The following is a 13803-nucleotide window of genomic DNA, read 5'->3' as shown; positions in this document are numbered from 1 at the left end:
ACTATAGAATCACCTGTGTTTATAGGAGCAAAGAGGAATCTTGACATAGAAGGGGAAAGCAGGTGCTCAGACAGGTTTTTTTCTGTAAGAAGTAGTTCAGATTTTTTTGAAAATGAAAATCCTTCGTATCACAAAAATAAAAGTAGCATGGATGGTGAAAGGAGACTCTCATTTTACAAAATACATGTATGAAGATGTGAATTTGGTGTCAACATACCTTATATATAATCAGAGATATGATAAATTATTGTATAATGGTGTATTAAGAATTATAATGAAAATAAATAAAAAATCATTAAAAAAATAATAAAATGCTACATACACACACATACAAAAAAAATACAAAGATAAAAGTAGACAAAATGGCAAAGTTTATGCTTGGGTTACAAATATGTTAAAATGCAACCTGTTGATGTGGGAGAGAAGGCTATGTCACTATGTCCCCTTCTCTGATTTACTCTTTCACATTTCATGGTGCTGGCCTTCCAAACAATGCAAGGGTCCTGGGAATTTCACCACTGGGAGTGAGAGGACTTTTCCCTGCTGACTGACTTTCTTCTCTTCTCCCTGCAGTCTCCTGTCCCACCCTGGTGCTGCTGTTAGGGCAGAAGCTAGCTGGAAAAACCTGTTTTTGCAAAGAAAACCATCAAGGCCACACTCCCCTGTCCTTGGGGTAGGAAAAGTCTTCCACCTCCTCAGGTTTAAAGACCTTCAGCCTGTCCCGAGAACGCAGTGTTCTCATCTGTGGTGTTCACGGGTGCTGGTGTGCCCTGCCATGGACCTGGGAGCCTGTGGGTGGGCGCCCAGATGAGGAGTTTGGGTGAGTGTCAGGCAAGGCCTTTAAAAATAGCTTGTTTTTCATTTTTGGGAACATAACCTCCTTGTTCCAGTTTATTAACAATCGATCTTTAACTCTTACATTAAGTACTGTGGGATGTTGGGGCGGGGAGGAAACAGCCTTTGCAAAACTAAATTTCATTAAGGAGTTATCTAGAAGTGGGAGAAAAATAGATTTTCTAGTAATGCAAAATAATAGGCCATGGAATAAATGGAGTAGTTAGCACAAGAGTATGTTTTTTAAATTACAGAAGTGGTTGGAGGGAAACTGGTGGAGACAGTGTTTTAACATGCTTTGTAGGACTTGCTGAGTGCTGAACCTGTTCAACAGGTGCTTTCAGGGAGACGGGGCTGGGGATTGGCCGAGTGCTGGTTGGCCCAGGTGTGCACTGCCTAGGGCCAGATGTCCTGGGATCAAGTCCTTCCACTTACTAGAATTGTTATTCAAGTTGAGTTTCTTGCATGATTACAAATCCCTGTCCTATGTTAAAGTTCTAAATAAAAAGTAATGATTATTGAAAGGTCTCTAGATTGAAAAATCCTGGAAAGATGTGAGTTTTTACTCGATTACCAGTTTTGAAAATCAAGTTGAATTTTTTTTCGTGTACAATTTTAAACTGGAGAGTATCTGAAAAGATGCTGATACTAACACATTCATGTGAAACATGATATGATGGTGAAATAATGCAGCACATCATTTAAGGTTGAAAAATGCATTCCCCTTTCAAACTACTAAGAATAGATTTCTTTTCTTTCTTTTTTTTTTTAGGATGATTATAATCCACTTTAGCTTTTCTTAAAAATTTGTGAGGAAAAGATTAATTGCTTCCGTAGATTTTTGTTTGGTTTCATTCAGACTTTGTTTTTCTTAGGAAAACCAAATGTGAATTAAACAAAAACTATATCATGATCCAGCCACCCTCCCTCCCTCCCTTATTGAGATCTATTTAGGTGACAGCTCCTGCAATGAGTATAAAAAATAATCGCCATCCCTGCCACAGTTCAAATAGTTAATATAGTGGTTTAACTTATGATTTTTCTTGGCAATCATGTGAAAGGGATATACTTTCAGGAACCATATTTTGCATTTTGATCTTTTCTGGACTAGCTGTAGGCAGTAACATATGATTTTGTGATGCTAGACAGCCCCTTTGAATTGCAGCTCCCAGTCAGCATAGAACCAGGATGGTGAGCAACCCGTGCTTTGCAGGGTACTGTGTTGCACAGCTATGATATTTGGAAGGCTAGGTGTATTAAACACACTCTCAACATATGATATTTTCAACACGATGAATGGGTCAGGCTTGACCCTATGGTAAATCAGAGAGCATCTATTATATATGTACTTCCAACTGAGTCCTGCTGTCAAAGGAAACAATCTTGAGGGGTGCAGGTGATAGGGACCTGGTGAAGCTATCTTCCCTTGAGGAAGTAACCTTTGAATACTGGTGTGAAGTGAGCTAGAGGATGAAGAAACCTGGAGAGCAGAAGAGAGAGGTATATGGATTAGAATAAGAATTAATTGCTAAAATAGTAACACTATTAAGCTGGTTTATGTGATGGGTCTTTTGAAAGTGTTCTCTGGAAGCTTACGAAAGCCTCTTCTGTTCATCTAGGACTCTGGTTTCCTCGGTGTTGTGGATTGTCCAAACTTGGCATAGTTTCAGAAGCCATCCCTTAAGATTTTGAATGTGTCTCTTTAGTACTTGCCTCATAGAATGTAGCTCAGTGCCAGGCACTTGCCGAGCACAAGCGGTACACTGGGCTCGATGTCCAGCACCCCCAAATCCCAAAATCAAAAACCAAAAACCCCTGAATCAGAGTAGAGTACACAGGTTACAAAAGAAAATTTAAGTGGCTATTTTTACAAATCTGAAGCAGAGAAGAAATTTCAAACAGACTCAAAATCCAGAAATCATAACTTGGAAATAAGTTGATATATTTGACAACTTAAAACTCGAACACACCTTGATAATAAAAATTGTCAATTGAATGACAAAGCATAAACTAGAGGAGATTATAATATATTAAAATGAAAATATTTTTCATGAAGACACCTTCTTCCTAGAGTAAGGCACCTGCTTTAACATAAAGATAGGACTATATCTGAACAGGAACTTCACAGAAGATCACATGCCAGTGACCAATAAATGCAAAAACTGATGTTTAATTTGACTGGTATTCCAGAGTACAAATTGAAATCAAACTGTGTATTTTCTGCTATCAATTTGGGGGAAGATTGGCCACCCCAGCTGTTGGGAATGAGGGTGTGGTAAATATACTTGAATATCTGATGAAGCAGTGTGAATTATCTTTGTTGTTTTTTTGTTGATACTGGAGATTGAACCCAGGGGCACTTAAGGACTGAGCCACATCCCCATCCTTTTTTTGGGCATTTTATTTAGAGACAGTGTCTTGCTGAGTTGCTTAGGGACTCACTAAGTTGCAGAGGCTGGCTTTGAACTTGGGCTCCTCCTGCTTCAGCTTCTAGAACCACTGGGATTATAGGCGTGTGCCACCAGTGCCTGGTGTGGAAGGATCTTAAACATTGAGAATTTAAACATTTCAAAAAACTCCCTTGACTAAGAAATTTTAACTCATGGGGATTTATTCCAATAATGTAATTTTGCATATGAGGAAAGAGTTGACTGGTCATGCTCACCAGATAGTTGCTATAATTAAGAATTTTGAAGCTGCCCCAATAGAGAGAGAAAGAAATGTGGCACATTGATAGAAGGAGCATGGGGCTATTGTTAAAAGCATAGTGTTTTGAATTTACTGATATGGAAATTTGTCTATAAAGGCATGGTTAAGTGAAGGAAGTGGGTCACTAACATTTAGATCAAGTTTACATCGTAACATTAAAACGACAATTTTAAGATATTTTGTTAAATGCTTTATGTTAATTATCTCATTAAGAGTTTTAATTTTAAATAAGTTATTTAATTGTGTGTGTGTGTGTGTGTGTGTGTGTGTGTTTTAAAGCACAGGCAGCCCTAGTTTTAATTTGTACACAGTGCATGTCAAGTTTTAGTTGAAGAGGAAATGAAAAACAAAGAAATAATTAGCATATTCAGTTGGCATTTTTAATAAGAGCCACGGGCATTATTAGGTAAATTAGAAAATGATGTTTGCCAAGGTACCTTTTTAGGGTAGATAAAAAGAAATGGAGTTTTAAAAAATAAAAAATAAAATTGAAGATTACATATGTTTCAGTTTTAAAATTTTAAATACTTCTTGGAAAAGCAAAGAAAATAACTTTATATAAAGGTAATTGTATTTTATTGACTAGCCATCAAGTATTTACTGAATACTGAACATTGCCAGAAAGAGAAGTAGTGTCAGATGCAGAATTAGTGATCTGGTTGTGGAAAAAAAATCCTCAGGAAGAGGTGATCCATGTTTAAGAGACTGTATGGTTAGGTAGTAAAGTATAAAAAGTTCCAATGAAAACATAAAAACAAGGTCCTGGGACAGGAGGATAGAATTGTATGTAAGATAGGTAAGGTTAATAATACTCACCTGTAACCGGGCAGGCACTTGGAGATAGTGAGCTCTAAAGTGAGTGAAATTTGCAGGTAGAGTCAAGAATGTTTTCCAAGCAGGTAGTCTTGGCAGAGACCAAAAGGTGCAGAACAGGAGCCAGAGGCTACATGGGTTCAGGGAGTGCTGGCCCGTTGGCCTGGGGCAGCAAGGGAGACCAGATCATACAGCTTCCCTTGTGAAGTGTTTACACAGAAGATCTGAAGTGCTTAGAAGAACTTTCTACAAGGTGTAATTGTATTGGTGTACTTCCAGTTTCCCTTTAAATTCTATAGAAATATTAAGAAAAGTCCCATAGTAAAGTTTATGCCTAGCAGATTTGGAATTTCCTATTACATATCACAGGTTTTACTTCCAGTTTTCAAACTGTTATTTTTATAGTAAATGAACAGCATTTCGTGGATTTTAATGTGTGAAATTATGAACTTGATTAGTCTAAGCAGGGATCTGCACACCGCTGCCCAGGGTTCTTAATTAAGAAAATCTATGTTGAATGGGGGCTTTGGACATCATTTAGTATGGCTTCCCACCTCTGATAGTAATCCCAAAAGGGGATTATCTCTAATCATTTGCCCAAAATAAAGAACAGAAAGAGGGACTGAATTAGTTGCTTAGCCTAACATTGAAAGAGCCTATACCTCCTCTCAAGAAAACAAAGGGGACCTATGATGATATTTTCTTATACATGTAGAATTAAGATTAATCCGATTCCTTGTGCTGGAGATCGCCCCCTGGCAATGTGATTTGTATAACCTACGTGAAACTCAATATATGGTGTATCGTTGTACAACTGGTAATTTAAAACAGAAGACCCAGTCCCTTTTTTGATTATTAATCTGTGAGGGCATCCATACACACAAAAAAATTATCAATTACAGGAAGAAGTATAAATCATGTCTAAAACTCATAGTGTTAGAAGTGACTTATTCAAGGAAAACATTGTGGAGAAAGGGGGCAAAAATTTTGAAAAAGTTGAAGGATGGGAACCAGGGGACCTAAAGATTTCTGTCTGAAAGGAATGGCAGATGATTGGAGTCCATGAACCTATCTAGTCTTGGACTATTAATATTTTTATTTTCAGAGTACAGCACAGTGCCTTGTACATATTGGTTCATGATTCTTTAAAAAAAATATTTTGTCATATAGTTACGCTTAGATATTTTAAAGTAGAAATTGGAATTTAACAATATTAGGTATAATGTAGCAGCTCAAAACTGAGTTTAAAATTAGATTGTAATTTGAGTTCTGGTTTGACCGTTGCTTCCATATCTGTGGTATTAGTCAAAATTTTTACCTTCCTCATCTGGAAGGTCATACTTGTAGTATCTATTTCAATATTTTAATGAGAAATCTTACAACCTTAAACAAAAGAGTCACAGGAATATGGCAGAAGGCTACTTTTGTGACTTGCATTAACATATAAATGTATGTTTATGGTCTTTATGGTCTGCGGTCAGTGTCTAAGCAGTGACACTGAGTGGCTCAGATACTGTCTGTGGCATAAGATTATTTTCTCTTGAAATTGGAAGGGGGCCAAGAGTGAGTGGGAGGTGAGCAAAGGGCAGCCAGGTTTCTCCTGGTACAGTGGAACTGTTCAGATCTTTCCCTCTTCCTCATCTAGGTATTTAAGAACGAACTTCTCATGGAAGGTGTAACATACCCCTTTTCTAATGAAAGAAACTGGTATTTAACTGGACCAGAAATTTTTATTTATTTTTATTTTTATTTATTTTTTGGTACAGGGGATTGAACCCAAATACTAAGCCACATCCCCAGCCCTTTTTTCGTATTTTACACAAAGGGTCTCACTGAGTTGCTTAGGACCTCAAAGAATTGCTGAGCTTTGAACTTGGGATCTTCCTGCCTCAGCCTTCCTAGCCACTGGTATATAGGGGTGCACCACTCTGCCCAGTTTGGACTAGAGATTTGACCTGAAATAACTATGAAATAACTTAATGGGGGCTTTTATGGAGGAAATTCATATCTATATATGACAAAGCACAGAATTTCAAAAAGTGCAGAGCAGCCTGTGGGGGCATCAGGTTCTCCCTGGCCCAGCCACTGCCCTTCTTTCTGTATCTCTTCTCTGGAGCTTATACTTGGCCCTGGCTCTGCCCCCCACCAGCGCCCCCAAGTGAAATTCCATAGGCAAAGGTCTTGGGGGATGAAGCTATGAAGGTTACCTCAGAGGGCACCAGACTTTTTAGTTAGGGAGCCAGCTGCCTAGGAGGTATTTGGAAGGGGCTGTTCACCTTGGAAAGCAAGTTTCCTGGTGTATGGAATGAAATGCTCTTGGAAATGACTGGAAAGAGATGGTCAGAGTGAGAGGGTGCCTGAGATCCCCCAACACTTTATTACATTCTCTAAATACTTACCTTAGAAACCACCGGTGACTTAGACACTAAAGAAGAAGGTAAAGACATATCGGATGCAGTATACTTTGCCAAATTATTTTTCTTGTAGTTAAATCTGACCTAGGAGAAATGATGACCAGTAAATATCTGTGTATCAATTTTAAGATCTTACAGATAAAATTTCCATTCATTTGAAAACCTTTAATAAGAAACAAGTGAAATATGTTGTAAATGACCAGTCATGGTTACAATTTTGTCATTTAGTGTAGTAGTTCTTCTGTTTCAGGGACAAAATTAAAGAAATATAAGTAAAAGTGCTGGTTTTATATGGCTTATTAAAATTTTTTTGTCCCTTTTAGACACAGATGAGTATTTGGGAAAAGTATGCAATAAAGCATCAGAACTTCAAATGCTAGATGCACCTGGTCCATTTGTTATTGGTTAGGTAACTTTCTTGTACCTTTGGACAAGGTATAATTCCTACCCAAGTTTTACTACCTCCTGTATAAAATATAGCTACCAAAAGGACTTAACTTGGTAGTGTTTTGCTGAGAACTATGTAAATGAGAATTGTTGGAAACGTCTGGCAGTATGTCTGGAAGTTAGTATTCAGTGCATGTGAACTATTAATGTTAGTGATAATTATTGCCAATTCCTTTTTTTAATATGTCATTCATTATTACTGGGTGTTTCTCTAGAGCTTTTCAATTGGTCATGTAATGTGATGCCACTTTTTTATAACCAAAAAAGTGTTCTGTTCTTCTAATAGAGTAATATTATTTGTCTCATATCTTTCTTTCTTTAAAAAATTTTTTGTTTGTCGTTGTAGCTGGACAACTTGCCTTTATTTTATTTGCTTATTTTTTTGTATGGGGTGCTGAGGATCGAGCTCAGTGCCTCACATGGGTTTGCAAGGGCTCTGCCACTGAGCCACAACCCCAGCCCCTGTCTCATGTCTAACTTCCTGAAGCACTTAGCAAAATGCTTTGTAAAATCATATTAATAGACATTTAAAAGTTGAAGCACATTCCATATAAGATCTATGTTGGTATAAGTAAAATAAAACTATATGTTGATGGAACTAATATCAAGAAAAATTTATTAATAGAATTTGCTGGCTTTTTTCTTCTTTCTTGTTGTCCAGAGGATTGGACCAGGGCCCTTGGGCTGAGTTCTACCACTGTGCAGTAGCCCTGGTCTCGTTGTCGACTTTTTATATGATGATTGTGTGCTCACAATCGAAACTACTTAGAGACAGTGATAGAGTAAACAACAAAAAAAAAGTACCTCCCCCCCAAAAAACCCTTAAAAATATATTTGTGGCTTCTATATTCAATTACTTAGGTAACATTTGGTTTTAAACACATACTATTTGAGGCCCACTGAATGTAGAAATAGAAACCAGTGTACTTTTATGCGCATTTAAAAATAGCCTTAGGGGAATCTTAAGTTTTATAAAACTAACTGCACAAATCTTCCTTCTTAGCACTCTCTCTTATTTGTAGGAGAACATATATTATTATTTTATAAACGATTATATATGCCACTGACACCCGACCCTCCTCCAAGACAAACTTGGAATCAACAGACATAGATGGGCAGGGTTTTCCTTGAAATGCATAATTAGGTGATGGGAGGGTACTGTGAGAACTAAAGAGAAAATGAGGAGGAGGAGATTAGGGAGGAAGACATAGAAATATGGAGGAGAATAGATTTACTCTGAATTCTCATTGCCTTCTGCACAAATTCCTCAGTGAACTGTAAGATAGGCTGTTCTTGTTAGGTTTATTGTAATGCAGTGGTTTTCTATTTTTGTTCAAACCAATTCTTTTTTCCCCCCATTGTCTTTTTCTATCTTGCTGCTTTATTCTCATTTATATTTAAGAAAAGCACCGTGGCCAAGCACAGTGGTGCACGCCTGTAATCCAGCTACTGGGGAGACAGAGGCAGGAGGATCTCCAGCTCTAGACCAGCCTTAACAATTCAGTGAGACCCTAAATAAACTAATAGGTTGAGGACATAGCTCAGTGACTGATTGCCCCTGGGTTCAGTCTCCAGTACTGAGAGAGAGAGAGAGAGAGAGAGAGAAACAAAAACCCCAAACCCACTGTGTCACTTGCTGTTCTTTTTGCCCTTCGGGTGCTGCAGCCTCAGCCCTGCAGCTACCCCACCGTGGGAATTTGCACATTGGGGGCACATTTCCTGTCAGAAACCTTCAACTGGCCCCTGACTTTTTAAGGTGGTGATTCACACAGGAAAGGACCTGAAAAACTGCATCAGGGCTTATGACTTCCTTGTGGGCTGGGCTGATTAACTTGGTGCTCATGGGGATCCTTGGACTTGGACTCACTTCAGTACCTTTTGGATTTTTTTTTTTAGGTACTGCAGAGTACTCTTTTTTTTCCAGTTGGTTTTTATTTATGCATGACAGAGTCCATTTTGATATAATTATAAAAGCATGTATAGCTTGTACTAATTCAGTCTCCAGTACCTCTCATTTTCCTTCCTCCCCACACCCCCTGCTGCCTTCTCTCTCTTGATTTTTTTGGACATTTACCCCTAGGGCTTTAAAAACATTTTTTTTCCTAGTGGATGTACATGATAGTGAGATTCACTATGGTATATTCATTTATGTATATAGTAAATTTGTGTCAGATTCATTCCACTGTCTTTCCTTTTATCACCCCCCTTTCCAGTCATTCCCCTTTGTTTAACCCACTGAACTTCTACCCCCCCTTCTCCATTGTGGGTTAGTATCCACATACCTTTGGTGTTTGGGGATTGGCTTATTTTACTCAGCATGATAGTCTCCAGATCCATCTATTTACCGGCTAATGGGCAAATGTCATAAAGTCATTATTTTTTTTTATGGCTGAGTAGTATTTCATTGTGTATATATATCACATTTTTCTTTATCCATTCATCTGTTGAAGGGCACCTAGGTTGGTTTCATAGCTTGTGAATTTGGCTACTGTGAACATTGATGTGGACGCATCACATAGTACACTGATTTTAAATCCTTTGGATATATACTGAGGAGTGAGATATCTGATGGTTCCATACCTAGTTGTTTGAGAAATTGCCAAACTGCCTTCCAGAGTGGTTGCACCAATTTGTAATCCCACCAACAATGTCTGAGTGAACCTTTTCCCCCACATCCTCACCAACATTTTTGTTACTTGTATTCTTGATAATTGCCATTCTGCCTGAAGTGAGATGGAATAGTTTTAATTTGCATTTCTCTAATTGCTAGAGATACTGAACATTTTTTTCATGTATTTGTTGACCATATTTTTTCTCTTGCGAAGTGTCTGTTGAGTTACTCTGCCTCTTGTAGGTCTGAGAAAAGGTAGTTGAAAAACTTTAAAAATTATTGTAATTTTAACCTAGGATACAGATTATAGAAAGGTAGAATTACTGTTCAGATTTATCTAGATAGAAATTGGTGTGAAAGATATTGATATTTAGTCCAAGTCAAGTTTTTTTTAAGCTGTTGTGAAATGTAACATAAATTAAAACTTTTTAAAAAAGTTATTTAACAAAGTTATAGCTCTTTACTGGTGGTAAAACACTCTTCTATGGAAATTCAAAGATGAGTAAGACCTTTTCTTGTCCTCAAAGAGCAACTTGTAGTTAAAGCCTCATATGTTCATGTAACTGTGTCTAACTTGAGAATATGTAAATTACAATGATGAAAACCATTCCTTTCCTATTTTAAGATAGAAAACCTCTAAATATCACTGCTAATTTTTATTTTTTAATTATAACATATGACATGAAATTACCATTTTAACATTTTAAGTGTTCAATATAAGACGATTTTTATTCATTATCTAATTTAAGATTTAAGGGGAATTTATTTGATTTTATTTTTTTAGAGAATCATGTAGCTTAAAAAGGTTGATTGGGAAATCTTTTTTTTTTATTAAATTAAAACGAACTAATATTCTTTTCTCTTCCACCTTTCTTCATTGTCTACAGATATATTAAGTAGTTGGAATGTGGAGAAGTTTTTTAAAACCTCTCTTTTTCTGTAATGCAGAAAGCTCCCCCATACCCCAAGGTCTTAAAGGAGAGGTAATTTTTTCGTGAAATGAATTTGCGATCCACGTGCATCGTTTTTAATAAAAATGTGATGAAACTGACAGTGGTGGGTACATTTCAGGTGAGATGAATTACAATTACTAATGAAGTTGATGTTTTAAGGATATCCTACAAAAATCTTAGCAAATCTAACTTATTTAAGGAAGTAATGTTTATGCAAACATTACTACCAATATTTTCAGTCCTGTTGTGGGAACTCCAGAGGAGTGATTATCTGGCCATTATTATAAGTCCTTGAAAAATAGATGCCTTTTATAATTACTTGTTCTTATCATCTAACCGTTATATAACCGTAGGCATTTAATAATGTCATCTGATCAGCCAAATGCATTTCATTTTGCTTTATTGATTGAGATAATCTACATCATTTTGTGTTTATGACAACAATGACTATTTGCTCTTAAAAATGCAGTGTATAATCTTGGGTTGTCCTGAATTCCTTTGGGTATCCTTCATGCCCAGTTTATGTTAGTGAGTGAGCACTATGTGCTGGATGGGCCTGTGGCAACAAGTGACTAGAATCTTTGCATCTTATTGGGAAATTCATTGGTTGATTTTTATTTTTTTTTTAAGATTGTGAAAAAAGCCACCTGTCCAAAATGTGTAATTTACTAAGTTCCTAACCAAATTTTAGCACCATAAAGAGCTTTCCAATTGACCTTGAAGCTGTAGCAGAGATAGGCATCAGCTATAGCATTTGGACCCTTCATCTGAGTAGATTCACCAAGGAGTTCTTTTCTTGGAAAACAGAAGTGGTTGGGAAAGAATGATATTTGCATAAAGGCACTTCCTTTTGCCACCTTTGAATTATTTTTTAAAGAAGTATGGTTTAATCTTACTTCTGTTATTAAACTGCTTTAAGCTTCTTTCCAAGGATCATAGCCAAATTGAAGGATTTATTTCCTGCCTGTGCTTTAAAACATTGCTGTCAAGCAAAGTAGACAAAGGCAAGCAACTGAGACCCGCCCCCCCTTGCGTTTTCAGTGTATTTGCATTTGTTCCTGACTTCTGAGGTATTTTAAATTCCTCAAGGAGTTCACTTGCTTCAGACTCTATTATATATAAATTGTTATCTGAATGGGTTTGTAAGAGATCAAAATAAGTGTCAGTTTAGTAAATAGAAGAGCTTTTTTTCCTCCCAGAGCTATAAGGGAAATTTATTTATGTTTAGAACTTAACATAGTTAGGGAAACAGTGGGTTATTAAAGTTTGAGAAGTGTCAAGGAGGAAGTGGGCTGTTTTCTATAGAGAAATATTTGAGGTCTGTAGAAGCTGAAATAATTGATAAGAATCTGTTAGAGTACATAGAGTTTCTTCTAATTTTCTGTGTTTTAAAGAGGTGCATTTGCATTCATGGAAACTAAATTTGTCTTAAGCAAATGATTCTGCCTATCCCCCTTAAAAAAAAAAGTGTTTAAATGAACAAAATAATTTGTTAATTTTTTTCTTTTATTTTATAATACATTTCAGGGCAGAGAAGATGAAACATCTAAAGGAACCAAACTAATTTTTAACTATGGATTTAGGATTTGGGAAAACAGTATTTTGTACTATATGTTTTCATGATATACGTGTTTGCTCTTGGGAGCTGATTGCTGCTGTCATTGTTAAGAACTCGATACACCAAGAAATCTTGAGCATGACAAAATATCCCAAACACTCACTTTTTTCATTTATTGAAAATAAAAGTTCTGCACTAATTATACCATGTGAGTATAATCAAGTATATAAACCTTTTATATTAGCTGGGCAATTGAGGTGCTAAACTATGAAGAATTCACTGTTTGGCTCTTGGTTGGAGTGTGGAGTTGGAATTCAAAATTCCAACTTCAAATATGATTGAATGGGTATGTATGTGATCCACTGCAAAGCACATTTTCTCTGATACCTCTTGATTAGAAAATGGTACTGCCGTCATATGGTAACCCTATATCTCACATGTATGTATTCCCATACACATAGGGAAATAGTCAAGCTTTCATATGAAAATTTTTAGGGACATTTCTTTAATTCTGACAGTGTAGATATACATTTGAAAGTCATACTCCATGAAAAACTTGATATTTCAGAACCTGGGAGTTGGAGCAGAGCCCCAGTGCATTCATTGGTGGTGGTAAGCTGTTAGGGCTTGGAGTCTCTTTCCACTAATCTGGTGGGGACATCCTTAACCTTAGCTCTGTTTCACATACTTCTTTCTCTGAGGTCCCTAGAAATTTTGTTGATCTGTTACCTGTTCATAATAAGCAGTGATGTTTCTGACCGTAATTGCTATCCATCACCCCTTTTCTGCTTTATTGGGTTAAATCATGGTCCTACAAAATGCATCTTTCTCGGAACCTCTTTGGAAATAAGGTTGATTGTTGCCAGTGTAATTAGTTAAGGTCATATTGGAATAGGGTGGCCCCCTTGATCTGTTCTGATTATGTTTTTAAAGAAAAGGAGAGACAAAGACATCTAGGGAGAACTTGTGTGAGGGAGGCAAAGATGGAAAGGATGTGCCAACAAACCCAGAAACAGCATGATTGTGGCAATCCCAGAAACTAAGAGAAGGGCATGGAATAGATACTTTCCTACAGCTTTCAGAGAGAGAGAGAGAACACGACTTCCCTGAGAATCTTGATTTTGGACTTTCAGTCTCTGGAGCTTTGAGAGAAAAAATTCCTGTTACAAGCCATCTCGTGTGTGGTACTTTGTACAGCAGCCCTGGGAAACTAATACACCTGCCTGTAAGTATCTGATAAGAACATAATCTGTTTTTCTCTTGCAAGTCTGTTCTTAAAGCAAGTATGTAATTTTAAAGTTCCCCAAGGGTTAATGCTATCATAAATTATATAAAAGTAGCTTATAAAATTTTTTAAATAGTGCAGGGTATTCTAAAAACAAAGCTTAGAACCACTAGTCGAAGGGCATTTCTTTTCAATCATAGCTTCAGTTTGGTATCATATGGGAAAGCTTTCCAAACTAG

At 36.8% G+C, this 13803-nt stretch overlaps 1 protein-coding gene across 6 annotated transcripts in view; it reads left to right on the top strand.

Annotated features, from left to right (window-relative positions):
• KLF12 (KLF transcription factor 12) overlaps nucleotides 1–13803 on the top strand; it is a 467218-nt gene that overhangs the window by 97201 nt on the left and 356214 nt on the right. The window contains exon 1 of one of the 6 annotated variants that reach the window (XM_081301547.1): nucleotides 622–820. The exons of 4 other annotated variants lie outside the window; for them this stretch is intronic. The gene's annotated coding sequence lies outside the window, so the exon portion shown is untranslated. Of the gene's footprint in view, nucleotides 1–621; nucleotides 821–13542; nucleotides 13565–13803 lie in introns of those variants that run through there. One more of the 6 variants, XM_081301548.1, reaches the window with a different exon arrangement.

The sequence above is a fragment of the Spermophilus citellus genome (assembly GCF_964194105.1).
Source record: "Spermophilus citellus genome assembly, chromosome: 1".
In the NCBI taxonomy this organism is placed as follows: Eukaryota; Metazoa; Chordata; class Mammalia; order Rodentia; family Sciuridae; genus Spermophilus; species Spermophilus citellus.
The sequence above is the reverse complement of the archived record's forward strand: the minus strand, read 5'-3'. Positions and strand labels throughout refer to the sequence as shown.